This window comes from Elaeis guineensis, chromosome 13 (genome assembly GCF_000442705.2).
Source record: "Elaeis guineensis isolate ETL-2024a chromosome 13, EG11, whole genome shotgun sequence".
Classification (NCBI taxonomy): Eukaryota; Viridiplantae; Streptophyta; class Magnoliopsida; order Arecales; family Arecaceae; genus Elaeis; species Elaeis guineensis.
The window spans coordinates 49,043,745-49,060,769 of NC_026005.2; positions in this window are offsets into that span (position 1 = coordinate 49,043,745).

The following is a 17,025-nucleotide window of genomic DNA, read 5'->3' on the forward strand; positions in this document are numbered from 1 at the left end:
CATTAAGTTTCGGAGACATTGTGTTGGGATTCGAGTACTGAAAGATAATAGATAAAGTGAAAACAAAATCTACACTAATAATAATACCAAAAGTAAAAAGAAATCACAGTAATTATAAGAATATCAGAATTTAATATGGTTTGATATCAAAGCCTACGTCTACATAGAGATCAAAGAAAGAAGGAGCTTCCACTATAATAATAGTTTAGAATACAAAAAATTTTTCCTAACACCACACTGAAAACACTGCTTCAGTACAAGAAAGAATAAATCTAAGATTAAATAAATCTCTAGTAGAACCCTCGATGGAATAACTCTAATCCAAAGTTTAGCAAACTCTTTCAATTGACATTCTTCAATCTTCTTTATTTGAATGAAGTACCCTCCAAGCCTCCCTTCTTCTCTCTCTCTATCTCTTTTTGGTGGCTCACGGTCTCTTTTCTTTTTTCTGTGGTCATGTTTTTACATCTATGGACTCCCCTTTTTATAGCATAAAAGTTAGAGTCTATTTTAAACTCATTTTTAACGTCTCCCTATGACCGCCATGTATTGTGCGCTCCTAGACAACACCACGAGGCTCCTCGTGTATGAGTTTCGCACCATAAAAGGTTTTCTCCACATTGCTGATTTCATGCTGCCTCTTTTTTGGTTTTCACATGCTCCCCAAAAAAACTCCATGCAGACAGGACTTTATAGCCCAATTCATAGAGTCCTGTTTCGATGCTTCTTCTCTTTTTCTCCTTTTTTTTTTAAGTGGTGGGTCCCATATGAGGAGGGACCACACCAACAAATCTCCTCCTCTAGATTCATATGGAAGGTTTCATCAAGCCTGCAGTGCCCTTACACTTCATCAGTTTTGTCTCTGAAATTGACTTCATCGACATATCAGAACTATTTTCTTCAATATCAACTTTTTCAAGTTTAAACTACTTCATCTTCCACGCATCCCAAATCTAATGATATCTGACATCGATGTATTTCATCTTTGAATGAAATGCCAAGTTTTTACTGAGACGATGTACATCTCTTGCTCCCTACCAAGCTCCTCCAATAAGTTTTTTAGCCATAGCACTTCTTTATCGATCTCCATTATGCTAATGTATTCCACCTCCATCCATGACAATGCGACATATTTTTATAGCTTCGATTATCATGACACTACTCTCCCTAAGATTATCATAAGATAATCTGATATAAATTTTTGTGTGTCCATATCTTCCACTATGTTAGCATCTGTGTAAGCCTGTATCATAGAATCTCCACTGCCATAGCATCAATATGTCCTAGATATCCCTTTTAGGTACCTCATTATCCACTTCACTACTTTCTAATGCTCCTTCCAAGGTTTTAAAAAAAATCAACTGACCATACCAACCGCATGAGCAATATAGGGCCTAGTGCACACCATAGCATACATAAGACTTCTCACAGTAGAGGCATAGGGAATCTTACTCATCTCTATTTGGTCCTTCTCGCTCTCTGGGCTTTGCTCTTTAGTCAATCTAAAATATCCTACAAGCAGACTCACCACTGACTTTGCTCCACTCATGTTGAATCAATCCAGCACCTTCTCAACATAGGCTTCTTGTGATAATCAAGGCTTCCTAGATCTCCTATCTCAGGCAATTCTCATCCTCAAAATCTTTTTGGTCTATCCCAAGTCTTTCATTGCAAATGCCTGACCCAAGTTCACCTTCAGATCATTGATTTTGGCAATGTCCTTTCCTACGATCAGCACATCATCAATATATAGCAAAAATATGATAAAATTATCATCAGAGAATTTCTTCATGAACATGCAATGGTCAGAACTTGTTCTTTTATATTCATTCTCTATCACGAAGGAATCGAACTTCTTGTACCACTATTGCGATGCCTACTTCAGCCCATAAAGATTTTTCTTTAAGCAGCATATCAGGTTCTCCTTGTCTTTAATTTCGAATCCTTCTTATTGCTCCATATATATCTCGTCTTCCAAGTCACCATGAAGGAATGCCATCTTTACATCAAGTTATTCCACTTCAAGGTCTAAATAGACAGCGAGATTGAGGACAACTCAAATAGATGTAAGCTTCATGATGGATGAGAAAATCTCTTCAAAATCGATGCCTTTTCTTTGACTAAAGCCTTTTACAACTAACCTCGTCTTGTACTTTGATTGTGAACTATTTTTCTATGGCTTCAACCTGAACATCCATTTATTTTTGAGTCCTCACTTTTTCTTAGGCATCTTCACTAGCTCATATGTATTATTTTTCTATAAAAAATTCATCTCCTCCTTCATTGTCTTCATCCACTCCTCACTATGCTGTTGCTCTACGGTTTTAAAGTAGGACTTAAGCTCCTCTGCATCCGTCAATGGCATGTAATCTTGCGATGGATATCTCATGGACGACCTCCACTCTTTTGTGGATCTTCGGACCTTTTGTATAGATGGTTAAGCATGTGGCTCTGTCTAAACACCACCCACATCTGCTCAGCCTCATGACTATCATGTATACGATCATCTGTAGTTGCTCCATCATCAAGACTCCTCGAAAAAGTATCTAGGTACAAGTTTATTAGGCTGCTTGAGGTTGACTTTGGCTTGTTAGGCTTTTTGAAGTCATTAATCATCTGATCCTCCAAGAAAATAACATCATAGCTGTGCATGATCTTTTGCTCCACAGGATCCCACAATCAATTACCAAACTCTCCGTCCTCATCGTAGCACAAGAATATACACTGCTTCACCTTGGCATCCAGTTTGGACCTCTTATTCCTAAAAATATATACGAATGTCTAACATCCCAATACTTTCAAATAATCATAAGAAACATCCTTTTCTAACCATACTCTCTATGGTGTATCATCCTCAAGAGCATTGGAAGGAGAAATATTAATGATGTGGACCGCAGTCATCAATGCCTCTCCCCAAAATACCTTCGATAGTTTAGTGTGAGAGAACATGATTTTGATCCTCTTGCAGATCGTTCTGTTCATCCTCTCAGCAATCCTATTCTGCTACGACGTTTTAAGCACCATCTTCTCTAGTCTGATTTCATTCCATTGACAGTATTTCTCAAAAAGATCCCTGTATTCACCCTCATTGTCTGCTCATATACACTTCAGCTTTCGTCCAGTCTTCCTTTTAGCAGAGACGTGAAATTGATTGAATATATCGAGCACCTGATCCTTCATTTTCAAAGCATATGCCTAAACTTTTTAACAGTGATTATCAATAAAAGTCATAAGTAAGAGCATCTACCAAGAGTTTTATCACTCATAGAACAGACATCATTGTGAATAAGATCTAATGCACCAATTTTTCATTAAAAAATATTATAAAAAGAAACTCAGATTTGCTTATCCATTAGGCACCTTTCGCATGACTTTAATCTAAAACCATCAGTAGGAAAAGCATTCTTCTTGGCCACAATTGACATATCCTTTTGCCTCATATGTCTCATCGCTAATGCCATAATTTTGAGGTAGAAGGTTCTTCCGCTGTGTTCATCTCCCTCTTACCGAGTTTGGCTTGCATAAAATAGAGAGAGCCTTGCTTGATGCCTCTAGCTGCTACTAACAATTTTTAGGTCAGCTTTCACTTGTCATTTCTAAATACACTTGTTGGTGCAAAAATCTGCTTGCGCCGGAGAAGCTGGAGTCTGGGAAGTCGCGGTCGCCGTCGGGACCTGCAAAGGAAGTCTAAACCGGAGGTGGGGTTGCTCCGGCAAGATCCTCCGACGCTCAAGTCAGTTCTCTGCCTCAACAAGAATGGAGTGCTCGAACGAAGAATTTAGCAGAGTTTTGAGATAAGAAAATGAGCTTATAGAATAACGTATCTGGGTCCCCCTTTTATAGGCGGAGGAAGCAACGGATTGATGGCGACGTTTGTAACCGTCTGGTAGTGGACTGCCCAGGGTCAGGCGGAGTTTGCTGCGAAGCGTAGTGGAACGGACCCGTGGCTATCGCTGAGGCGTGCCACGTGGAGTCTGCCGCACGAAGTGGGGCGGCGTTTGTCGTCGTGACTTGCCAGTGGATGGGAGAATCGCGCAGTATCCGTTGCAGGAGGTGGAGCAGGATCGTGGCCGTTTATCGTGGCTGGTCAGGTAGTAATGGAGCCGCGCGAGATCCGTCATAGGGAGTGGAGCAGTGCTGCGATCGTTACTGCGGCCTGTCAGGGAGTGGTGGGGCTGCGCGAAATCCGCCGCAGGAAATGTAGCAGAATCGTGGCCGTGATTGTGGCCTGGGAGTGCTGATCTATCGGCTGAAGTTCGGCAGTGGTCAGAGTCCGGCCACCGTAAAGGTCCGGACAAAGACCGTCTGCAGCCGTTGGAATCGAGGACGGAGCCCGGCTCTCACAGAGTTCGGGCAAAGTCTTCCCGCAATCAAGGTTAAAGGCGAAGTCCGGCTCCCATCGGAGTTCGGTCAAGGCTTACCAGCAGTTGATGTTGAGGATGGAGCCCGGCTCCTGTGGGAGTCCGGGCGGAGTCTGCTCGCTACTGAAGTTATCGACGGAGTCCGGCTCCCGTAGGAGTCCGTCCGGCTCCCGTAGGAGTCCGGTCGCAGTCTGCCTTACAGCCGTTGGAGTCGAGGATGAAGCTCGACTCCCGTAGGAGTCCGGGCGAAGTTTTCCTGCAGTCAAGGTTAAAGGCGAAGTCCGGCTCCTGTAGGAGTCCGATCAAGGCTTACCAGCAGTTGACGTTGAGGATGGAGCCCGGCTCCCGTGGGAGTCCGGGCGGAGTCTGCTCGCTGCTGAAGTTATCGGCGGAGTCTGGCTCCCGTAGGAGTCCGTCCAGCTCCCGTAGGAGTCCGGTCGCAGTCTGCCTTGCAGCCGTTGGAGTCGAGGATGAAGCTCGGCTCCCGTAGGAGTCCGGGCGAAGTTTTCCTGCAGTCAAGGTTAAAGGCAAAGTCCGGCTCCCGTAGGAGTCCGGGCGGGGCTTACCAGCAGTTGACGTTGAGGACGGAGCCCGACTCCCGTAGGAGTCCAGGCGGAGTCTGCTCGCTGCTGAAGTTATCGACGGAGTCCGGCTCCCGTAGGAGTCCGTCCGGCTCCCGTAGGAGTCCGGTCGCAGTCTGCCTTGCATCCGTTGGAGTTGAGGACGAAGCTCGGCTCCCGTAGGAGTCCGGGCAAAGTTTTCCTGCAGTCAAGGTTAAAGGCGAAGTCCGGCTCCCGTAGGAGTCCGGGCGGGGCTTACCAGCAGTTGACGTTGAGGACGGAGCCCGGCTCCCGTAGGAGTCCGGGCGGAGCTGTCCTGTAGTCGATGTCGGCGGTGGAGCCCGGCTCCCGTAGGAGTCCGGGCGGAGTCTGCTTGTGGCTGAAGTTGTTGGTGTCGAGGATGAAGCCCGGCTCCCATAAGAGCCTGGGCTAAGTCTCCCTGCAATTAAAGTCAGAGGGGAGGTCCGGCTCCCGTAGGAGTCCGGACGAGGCCTACCAGCGGTTGAAGCTGAGGACGGAGCCTGGCTCCCATGGGAGTCCGGGCGGAGCTGTCCTGTAGTCGATGTCGGCGGCGGAGCCCGGCTCCCGTAGGAGCCCGGGCGGAGTTGTCCTGTAGTCGATGTCGGCGGTGGAGCCCGGCTCCCGTAGGAGTCCGGGCGGAGTCTGCTTGCGGCTGAAGTTGTTGGTGTCGAGGATGAAGCCCGGCTCCCATAAGAGCCCGGGCCAAGTCTCCCTGTAATTAAAGTCAGAGGGGAGGTCCGACTCCCGTAGGAGTCCGGACGAGGCCTACCAGCGGTTGAAGCTGAGGACGGAGCCCGACTTCCGTGGGAGTCTGGGCGGAGCTGTCCTGTAGTCGATGTCGGCGGCGGAGCCCGGCTCCCGTAGGAGTCCGGGCGGAGTTGTCCTGTAGTCGATGTCGGCGGTGGAGCCCGACTCCCGTAGGAGTCCGGGCGGAGTCTGCTTGCGGCTGAAGTTGTTGGCGTCGAGGATGAAGGAGCCCGGCTCCCGTAGGAGCCCGGACTAAGTTGCCATGTAGTCGATTCCACTGAGGACTTCGGCTGTGGGTATTTTATACCCAACAACACTATAGTAGCCCTCCTCATCTAATACCTTTGTCAACAACAGGTTCAGATGGATATCTGGCACATGTCGAATATTCTTCAACACTAGTCTGTACCCCAAGCTCGTGTCAGCATAATATCTCTGATGTCAATAATTTTTGATTCTCCATCATTCCTCATCTTTATCATCCCAAAGTCATCAGAATGATAAGATGAGAATAATTTCTACCTGCTATAACATGAAATAAAGCAGCCAAATCGATCACCTAGATAGATTCTTGGCCTGTAGTACCTATAAGATCATCGTCTATTATACCACAAACAACGATCACTTCTCCATTCGAAGCTACTACTATCATCTTATTGTCCAAATTGGAGTTATTGCCTGATTTGTTCTTTGGCTTCTCCTTCTTCAATAATTGGTAGTCTTTCTTAAAATGACCTCTTTTATCATATTTGTAACATCTGTCACTTCAAGACTTGAATTTTTCCTACGATTTGGCATGGCCATCATCCGAGTTAGATTGAGAGTTCCTATGCTTGCTTCTTTCCTTTCTTTCCATGATGAGGGCCTCATTGTGGCTTGAAACCCCTTACTCTTTCCTCTCGATCTCCTCGTTAAGCATATAGTCTTTCACCATCACCAAGGCTATCAAATCCTCTGATGAAGAATTGCTTAGAGATACCATCAGAGTTTTCCAACTATCGGATAAGAAACTCAACAATAGTAAGGCTTGGAGCTCCTCATCTAATGCTATCTTCATCACGATAAGCTGGTTCACCATGTTCTAAAAGTTGCTTACATGCTCCGCCACAGAAGTCCCCTCCTTATATTTCATGTTCACTAGTTTGCAAATTCGAAATGTCTTATTTTATACCATCTTTCTCTCATATAGGCTTTACAGCATCAATCAAAGGCTATGGGTGTTAACCTCCATTGAAATATAGTGAAAAATACTGTTATCAATCCATTACCAAATGAGCTTAATAGTTTTATGATTCAATTTCTCTCATTCTTCGTCTAACGTCTTATTGGGCTAAGTAATAACATCGTTGATTGGATCATGAAGATCTTTGCAATAAAGGAGATTTTCCATGCGAGGCTTCCGAATCGAGTAGTTGGTTGGCATCAACTTGATCATAATGCCCGATGAAGATAGGTCCTCCATCTATTAGTGTCTTAATTCTTTTTTTACTACTCTGAATTCGATGAAACTTTGCTTTAATACCACTTATTAGGATTCAAGTACTGAAAAATCACAGATAAAGTGAAAGCAAAAATCATGCTAACGATAATACCAAAAGTACAGAGAAATCACAGCAATTGCAAGAACACCAGAATTTAATATGGTTCGGTCGAAGCCTACAACCACATATGGACCAGAGTAAGAAGAAACTTGTACTATACTAATAGTTTAGAGTATAAAAAAAAATTTCTAACACCATGCCAGAAATACTGCTTCTAATATAAGAAAGAATAAATTCAAGATTAAATAAACCTCCAATAGAACATTCAATAGAATAACTCTAATCCAAAGTTGAGTGAACTCTTCCAATCGATGTTCTCTAATCTTCTTTACTCAAATGAAGCACCCTCCAAGCCTTTCTTCTTCTCTCTCCTTATCTTCTTTTGGTAGCCCACATCTCTTTCTTTTTTTCTGTGGTCGCATTTTCATATCCACGGACTCTCCTTTTTATAGCACAAAAGTTAGAATCCATTTTGGACTTATTTTCTGTGTCTCCTTGTGACCACTGCGTATTGCACGCTTTCGAACAACTTCATGAGGCTTCTCATATACGAGTTTCGTACCATAAAAGATTTTTTCTGCATTGTTGATTTCACGCTACCTCTCTTTTGGTTTTCACATGCTCTCAAAAAAAACTCTATGTACACAAGACTTTATAGCCCAATTCATGAGGGATGGCACCACCACATTGGACTTAGAGGATCAGAAGACTTGTCGTCATCCCAAGCATGCTTTGCTATTCAATCAGTGACTAGATTAGCCTCTAAAAAGATAAAGGAATAAACAAAAACTTTAAGGGACTTTCAAAATTGTAAAATGACTTGCAAAATAGGGTGGCCATCATACTCAGAAGAGGAGGGCAAACACTATCTTGATCATGGAGGTGGCAAGTGCTCTATAGCAGCTCTTCTACTACTTTTTCACTCACAGCATTCCCTTTACAATAATTTTTATGAACCTAGATCTTGCATCACTATTGTGACTCACTTGCAGCAATGTCGCTTTCTTTGTTAATCACTTGGCTATAACTTGACTAGATATTTTAATGTCAGCCCCTCTTCCTACTTTAACATCACCACTAGCAGCACCATTAGCATCTTATCTTGCATTCCTTTCTGAGCTCCTATTTGTAGCATTTCCATCATGCACAACCAATCCATTAGTCTTAGTTATAATAGAAGTAGTTGGAGCATTTGTTAGATAATGCTACAGTTTCGTACGTGTAGTTCAAAACTTTTTCTAGACATCTACGTAGCAGAAATAAATAAATTAAAATTATTTTAATTTATTCACATACCATATCAGATCTAAAAATCATAATAAAGATCTTGATATAAATATATAACCATGATCTAAAATCTGAAATAAAAAAATAAACTGTTAGAAAAAACAAACGGAGATCAGATCTCCATACCCCAGATCCTGCGGATGTCTCGGGTTCTAACTGTAGCTACGCACATGCTCGATGTTAGAAAATGTGTCCCAAAAAGCCAATCGTCAAGCTGTTGACGGTTGAGCAACCAAGTATTGTAATTGATTTGTTAATAAAAAAAAATATATTTGGCATCTTCATCATCAGCTTTCATCTTCTAATGAACTCCGTTGTTATGATGAAGTCCTTAGGACTATTTAGGTTCGATAAAGAGAGGATTTATCGATTAGTCCTTAAAACTGTTCACGATCAAATGATAGGCTGTTAATAAGGACGATAGCTTCTATCGAGCATAGGTCGCTGTAGGCCATATGGGTTGGTTGTCCTCTTAACCAAGGAGTGTGGAGACACTGGTATGGCATACAGGTGAGATGTAAGGGTACATCATCATTGAACGTGACCAACTCCAGAGTATTCTACTGTCGAGAATATCTCTGATGGGATATAGATATAAGTGTCCCTTAGACCTGAGATCGCCTCAGTGACTTGCAAGCAACTCACTGTGCTTTGATACTGGACTAACTGAATTTCTAATTCAGGAACGGAAGGCTTCTGGGCACAGTCAAGTACTTGCGAAGTCAGAGTGTGATCGAGATGGGATTGACCACTCCAAGAGTTGGAGAAGAATGAGTCACTGTATTTCAATTTAGCAAAACCTTGGCCAGGGTAATCCATCAGATGGATTTGATATTTTGAAATACAATGTGGACAACCTGATCAGAGTTGACAGTTGAGCTCTGGAGTGTCCTATGATCATTTTGGTCAAGGGGATGAATTATATGAAAACTATATCCGCATGGGTTCTAAGGATGTTGTTCTACACATTCGACCTATCCGGTCGTCGGGTACCATTGCTAGATGGTCACTTCGATTGGTATAAGAATTTGTTCCTATGCTACCGACTTAGGTTCGGACCTATGAGGTCACACACATTAGAGTTCATGATCCGATCAGATGGTTGATCAACAATTAAGAATCGTTCTAGGGTTAAATGATCAATACGATTGACATTTAACCCAGTGCAAGTGTTGCAGGAGGATCGATTAGCAATTCGATTGCTAATTGGCTTAATTTGATTAAGCCAATGGGCTGAGATTAAGTCTAATTAAATATAATTTAATTATATTTATTTTGAACTTGATTGGATCAAGTCCAATTGATTTATTGGATAAGCCAAGTGCAAGGAAAAACTAGTCCTAGTTCAACTAGGACTTGGGTCAATCTAATTTCTAATTTGATTAGAAAATTAAATCAGATTTAAATCTAATTTAATATGATTAAATTAGATTCTTAATTAGGTTAAGACCTATTTTAATTGGGTTGATCTAATTTTGATTTGATTTGGTTTGGAAAACCAAATTAAAATAAGTCATAAGACAGAATCCTAGTAAGACTAGGATTCCCCCTTGCGCCACATAAGCCTTCTCCACGCCCTCTCTCTTATTCAACGCCAATCTCCACTTATTTTGTATGACAAAAGCCCTCTCTAAGATCTCTCCCACGTTCATAAAAGGTCTCCTCTCTTCTTTTTTACATGGAAGGTGGTTTGGATCAAATCTAAAAGGAATAAGTTTGGATTTCGAATTCTATGAGATAGAGTTTTAGAAATCCAAAACTCTTTCAATTTTGCACCGAATTTATCCAAATTTATTTTAGAATTTTTGTGGCTTTTAGGGTTTACATTGTGCACCCTTTTCTGGTGATCCATGCATGAAAATATGGAGGTGGTGCTCAAGAGTTGGGCGTCCCTTAACTTGCCATGTTTGGATAAGCCTTGACTAGGTGTTTGACCTAGACAAGGACTCTATCATATCTCTCTATATAAGATAAGTTTCTTTGTGAAATTTTAAGAGAAGTTAGAGATATGAGAGACCTTTGCGCCATCCAAAAATCAAAGAGAAATACCTTTGGGTCGTGAAGATATAAAAGACGCAAGTTTGGGTGTCTAGAGAGAAAAACGTGAAGAAGAAGAGGGTCTTCTTCTTGGGTTTTTGTTTTCATATCTTTCCTCCCTCCATGTTGAGTTTTCTGAGAGTGTCTTAGATTTGAAACTCCTCCTTCTACTTTCCATCTTTGGAAGAGTCTAAATCAAGAAGAAGGAGGTACCTGATCAACCATCAAAGAAGGATCAGCGCAGTACTAGCATACTGTACTGATTTCCTGAAGCAGGACTTCTGATCGAGATTCATGGGCTCGTGTGGACGACTCCTAGAGGCCGGACGCATGTGTGGCTTGCAACATCATCCTCAAGCCCAGATCAGCAAGGTTAGAACGTCTAACTTGCAAGGTAATAGATCTGATCTATTGTTTAATACATACATTAGATGTAGTATAGAAACATGTTGATATGATCAACATGTAGTTCATGCTATATTTATATATTTTAATTTTTGATTTAATACCATGTAATAATCATGTAATAGGATCTTAGATCTAGGGATTTTCTGATCTTAGAAAATAAATTTTGATTTATTTTAGTCTTTCGCTGTATGATCTTGAAAAAGTTTCAAGATCTAACCCTCTTTTTCAAGATCTAACCCTGAAACCCTAGATCTGGTTCCTACAATTGGTATCAGAGCCCAGGTTCTTTATTACATGATTATTTATACATGCTTAGATTATTTCTTAGATTAGATCTAATTTATAATCTGATTATTAAATCTGAAATTAAAATTTTAGATCAATCACAAACTGCAAGGTTGTCCTGCTGTAAGGTTTACCCCTTATAGTGCAAAAGTTGTCCTAGTTTGTGTAGATCTATCTTTAATCATAAATTTGTTAGATATGATCTAGATTAAATTTATAATTTATTAGATTTAAAAGATATTTAAATCTGAAATAAAATTTTTTTGTTAATAATTTTTGTGCAAAGAAATTGTTTAAAGTTGAAATTGTTTCAATTACATGAACCTGTTTAGATTAGATCTAAAGTAGTTTCATGTTTATTTCATTTGCATCTTGATTATGAATCAAACATGCAATATGGTTGGTAGAATCATATTGTAAAATTGTTTTACAAATATGAAAATTATTTTTTGAAAAGCCGAACCCAACCCTCAGCCCAAAACTTAATTAAGAATTAAGAAGTTGTTTGATTAGGTTCTAGGATTGTGAATTGAAGAACCTAAGACACAAATCATAACACATTGGGTTAATGGGTTAGTGGGAATTAGGTCCATTAATTGGGTTAGACCTATGGTTAGATTAAAGATGGACTTAATTAGAGAATTAACTAAATCTAATCAATTGTTGTCTTAGATTAGGTCAAGGATTCTCTAGATCAATTACAATAGTTGTAGTTGGTCAAGTCCATGTCTTTAACGAGAATCAAATGGACTTGATTCTTGGCTAAGCGGTCTAGCACGAACTGTTAAGTTGATCTAATTGAAACTAATTAAACCAGTTGGTGTCTAAGATAAACCAGACCGGTGGTTTTTAATTGGGAGCCCGCTTACCTGGCCATTTCTGATGGTGTCTAAGGCAAGCTTTGGCAGACCCTCCCACTGATCGAACTTACCTGGCCTTTTGATGAAATTATGTTTTGATCGGATCACTTAACTATTCGAGCTGACCCATGTCAGCTAGGTAAATCAGTGTGACTGATTTAGGTACTCCTAGACCAGCCCTGGTCTCCCTTAAGCTGACTTGGTGAAGCCAGTGGGAGGATCATGATAAGCTGGTTCATCTGACTTCATCCTCTATATTATTTAAATCTTCTAAAATTATTAGGTCCTTAAAATGATAAAATTATAGAGATAATTGAGTCATAGCCTCCCATTAAGGTGTTTGATAATGAGTCCATTAACTCAATAATCATTGCAGACCCAAAGGCCTGGTGCTTGTTGACTAATGGAATTATCACTCATCATATGACGACTTGGAAGTGTCTCTCTAATGGTGGTTAGGTGAGCCAACCAAAGTTGGGCTTAATCATTCGTTGGTTAGATACACCAAGTATGATCATGTTAATGGTTGGACCTAACTGGATCCTTACAGTGGAGGCCAAAGCCTACTGATTAGGTTTCTGGGGCAAAATTAAAATTACTAAAAATTGTTTAGAGAAACAATTGGTTATGAGCCTACCCTTAGATGTACATGGGTTGGCCAACCAAAGTTGGGCTTGTGTGCAGTCTAAGTGGATTCTAGTACCCGCTAAGGAATTAGGGTAATTCCTCGAATTGGAGGTAGAGGCTACCAATTCGAATAAAATAGTGGGAGAAACCTTTTGATTAAAGTCCAAATCTTTAGGTTTAATGAATCAATTACTAATTAGGTTATGGTTCTCTTTTGTGCAGATATGGCCACTTCCCTATTGCTCCGATCATTGTTGGACAATGATAAGTTGGTGGGATCCAACTTCAGTAGCTGGTACCGAAAGTTGAAGATAGTCCTGGAGCATGAACGGATCCTATATGTGATAATAGATCCTGCACCTGAGGAGCCAGCTGTCAATGCATGTGGAACAATCAGAGACACTTACCAGAAGTGGCTCAGTGATCGGACCACGGTGCGCTGTATCATGCTGGCTATCATGAGCGACGAGTTTAGTCACAGATTCAAGACGGCTCAGCCAAAGGACAAGCTTTAAGTGTTGGAGGATGCCTTTGGCACACCCGATGACGTGGAGAGGCACAAGACTAGTTGTGCCATCTTCAATGCCAAAATGTGGGATGGTGCCTCTGTCACTGATCATGTATTGTACATGATCGAGCTGATGGAATGATTGAGCAAGCTCGACTTTTCCTTGCATGAGCAGCTTGGGAAAGATGCAATACTGAACTCGCTGCCCAAGTCTTATCTCCCATTTCTCACTCATTATAGAATGACAAAACCTGAAGAGAACTACCACGGGTTACTGGGGTTGCTTCAGAACTTTGAGAAGGATCACCAACTCCTCAAGGAGTCGGTGAACTCAGTGGGAGGTTCATCTTCTGGTGTACCCTATGAATGAGCATTTGTCAGACCTAGGTCCAAGTTTGTCTGTGACTAATCGTTTGACATAGGCCGGGCACCCCCAGACCCTAAGGTGTGAAAGTATTTTTTTTCTATATGTGATAATAGATCCTGCACCTGAGGAGCCAGCTGTCAATGCACGTGGAACAATCAGAGATACTTACCAGAAGTGGCTCAGTGATCGGACCACGGTGCGCTGTATCATGCTGGCTATCATGAGCGACGAGTTCAGTCGCAGATTCGAGACGGCTCAGCCAAAGGACAAGTTTCAAGTGTTGGAGGATGCCTTTGGCACACCCGATGACGTGGAGAGGCACAAGACTAGTTGTGCCATCTTCAATGCCAAAATGTGGGATGGTGCCTCTGTCACTGATCATGTATTGTACATGATCGAGCTGATGGAATGATTGAGCAAGCTCGACTTTTTCTTGCATGAGCAGCTTGGGAAAGATGCAATACTGAACTCGCTGCCCAAGTCTTATCTCCCATTCCTCACTCATTATAGAATGACAAAGCCTGAAGAGAACTACCACGGGTTACTAGGGTTGCTTCAGAACTTTGAGAAGGATCACCAACTCCTCAAGGAGTCGGTGAACTCAGTGGGAGGTTCGTCTTCTGGTTCTTGACCTTTTGAGAAAGAGAAGAAGAACAAGAAGAAGAAAGTAAAGAAGGTGCAAGTTCAGGCTAGGACATCAGTGCAGAGCCAGACCAAAAAGGTCAAGCCTGATAAGAATCTATTCTACTAGCAAGCACCCTAGATTAGATAGTGTGTCAGATATCTACTTATGGCACTGTAGGCTAGGTCATATAAATAAGAACAGAATAAACAGGTTGACTCAAGAGGGAATCCTCGAAGTTAGTGATTGTGAATCACTTCCAACCTGTGAGTCCTATCTTCTTGGTAAAATGACCAAGTCACCTTTTACTCAGTGGGAGGTTCGTCTTCTGGTTCTTGACCTTTTGAGAAAGAGAAGAAGAATAAGAAGAAGAAAGTAAAGAAGGTGCAAGTTCAGGCTAGGACATCAGTGCAGAGCCAGACCAAAAAGGTCAAGCCTGATAAGAGTCTATTCTACTAGCAAGCACCCTAGATTAGATAGTGTGTCAGATATCTACTTATGGCACTGTAGGCTAGGTCATATAAACAAGAACAGAATAAACAGGTTGACTCAAGAGGGAATCCTCGAAGTTAGTGATTGTGAATCACTTCCAACCTGTGAGTCTTATCTTCTTGGTAAAATGACCAAGTCACCTTTTACTGGAAAAGGTGAGAGAGCTACTGAGCTCTTGAGCCTAGTACATACTGATGTATGTGGGCCCATGAGCACCAGTGCTAGAGGTGGATATTTCTACTTCATAACTTTCACGGATGACCTATCCCGATATGGATATGTCTATCTGATGAAACATAGTCGGATTCATTTGAAATGTTCAAACGATTCTGAAGTGAAGTAGAAAAATAAACTAGGAAGAGTATTAAAACTCTTCGATCTGATCGAGGAGGAGAATACCTTTCTAGTGAGTTTCTCACATATCTAGGAGAGAATGGGATTCTCTCCCAATGGACTCCTCCAGGAACACCACAGCATAATGGTGTGTTTGAAAGGAGGAATCGGACTTTGTTAGACATGGTCCAATCCATGATGGGTTTTTTGCTAGCTTGCTGATATCCTTCTGGGGATATGCACTTGAATCGGCCTGTTATCTGTTAAATAGGATTCCAAGTAAGTCTGTAATTAAGACTTCATATGAGATATGGACAGGACGTAAGCCAGTACTTTCATACCTTAGGGTCTGGGGGTGCCCGGCCTATGTCAAACGATTAGTCACAGACAAACTTGGACCTAGGTCTGACAAATGCTCATTCATAGGGTACCCCAAAGAGACAAAAGGATATTTTTTCTACCATGCTGATGAACAAAAGGTGTTCGTCACCCTTAAGGTAATCTTTTTAGAAAAGGAGTTCCTTGGTGAAGGAACCGTTGCCTCTAAGGTTGAACTTGATGAAGTTCAACAGGTAGAAGGACTGACACCAATAGCTGAACCTGAGTCGGATATGATTAGATCACATCCGGAGCCCAATATACCTGCACCATTAAGGCGATCCGGTAGAGTACCGCATCAGCCGGACAGATACTATGGTTTCTTGGTCCGGAACGGTGATCCCATCGAACTTGATGAGAATAATGAGGATCCGATCACCTATATGGATGCTATGCAGAGACCTGATTCCGAGAAATGGCTTGAAGTCATGAAATCCGAAATGGAGTCCATGAAGGTCAACGATGTATGGACATTGGTTGACCCACCTGAAGGGATTAAATCCATTGGGTGTAAATGGGTCTTCAAAAGGAAGAGGGGCGCAGACGGAAAGGTGGAGACCTATAAAGCCCGTCTGGTTGCCAAGGGGTATCGTCAACGTTATGGTATTGACTATGACGAGATGTTTTCCCCTGTGGCAATGCTCAAATCTATTCGGATAATGCTTGCAATAGCTGCCCATTTGGATTATGAGATCTGGCAGATGGATGTAAAGACAGCTTTCCTGAATGGAGAGCTGACTGAAGAGGTGTATATGATTCAACCTGAAGGGTTTACATCCACAGATGAGTCCAAGGTGTGCAAGCTTCAGAGATCCATTTATGGACTGAAGCAAGCTTCTCGGAGTTGGAACATGCGTTTTGATAAGGTGATCAAAACGTATGGCTTCATTAAGAATGGAGAAGAGCCCTGCATCTATAAATGGGCAAATGGTCAAGTTGTGATATTCCTTGTCTTGTACGTGGATGACATTCTCTTAATCAGGAATGACATCCCCGCACTACAGGGAATAAAAGTTTGGTTGTCATCACAGTTCTCCATGAAGGACTTGGGTGAAGCATCCTACATCCTAGGGATGAAGATCTATAGGGATAGATCTAAAAGGATGCTTGAGTTATCCTAGTCCATGTACATAGACACTGTGCTGAAGAGGTTCAGCATGGAGAATTTCAAGAAGGGCTATCTACTGATAGGCCATGGAATTTCTCTCTCTAAGAAGGATTGTCCGACAACTCCTGAAGAGAGAGAGCGTATGAGTAGAGTCCCATATGCTTCAGCCGTGGGATCTATCATGTACGCCATGACATGTACAAGACCAGATGTGGCATACTCACTAGGAGTAGTGAGTAGATACCAATCTGATCGTGAAAAAAATCACTGAAAAGTGGTTAAAGCCATCCTTAAGTATTTGAGAAATACTAAGGACCAATGGTTGGTTTATGGCGAGTCAGATCTGAAACTTGTGGGGTTCACAGACTCCAGCTTCCAATCTGACCATGATGACAGCAGGAGCGTGTCAGATTATATCTTTACTCTGAATGGTGGAGCCATCTGCTGGAAGAGTTTCAAGCAGCATACTGTGGCAGACTCTAT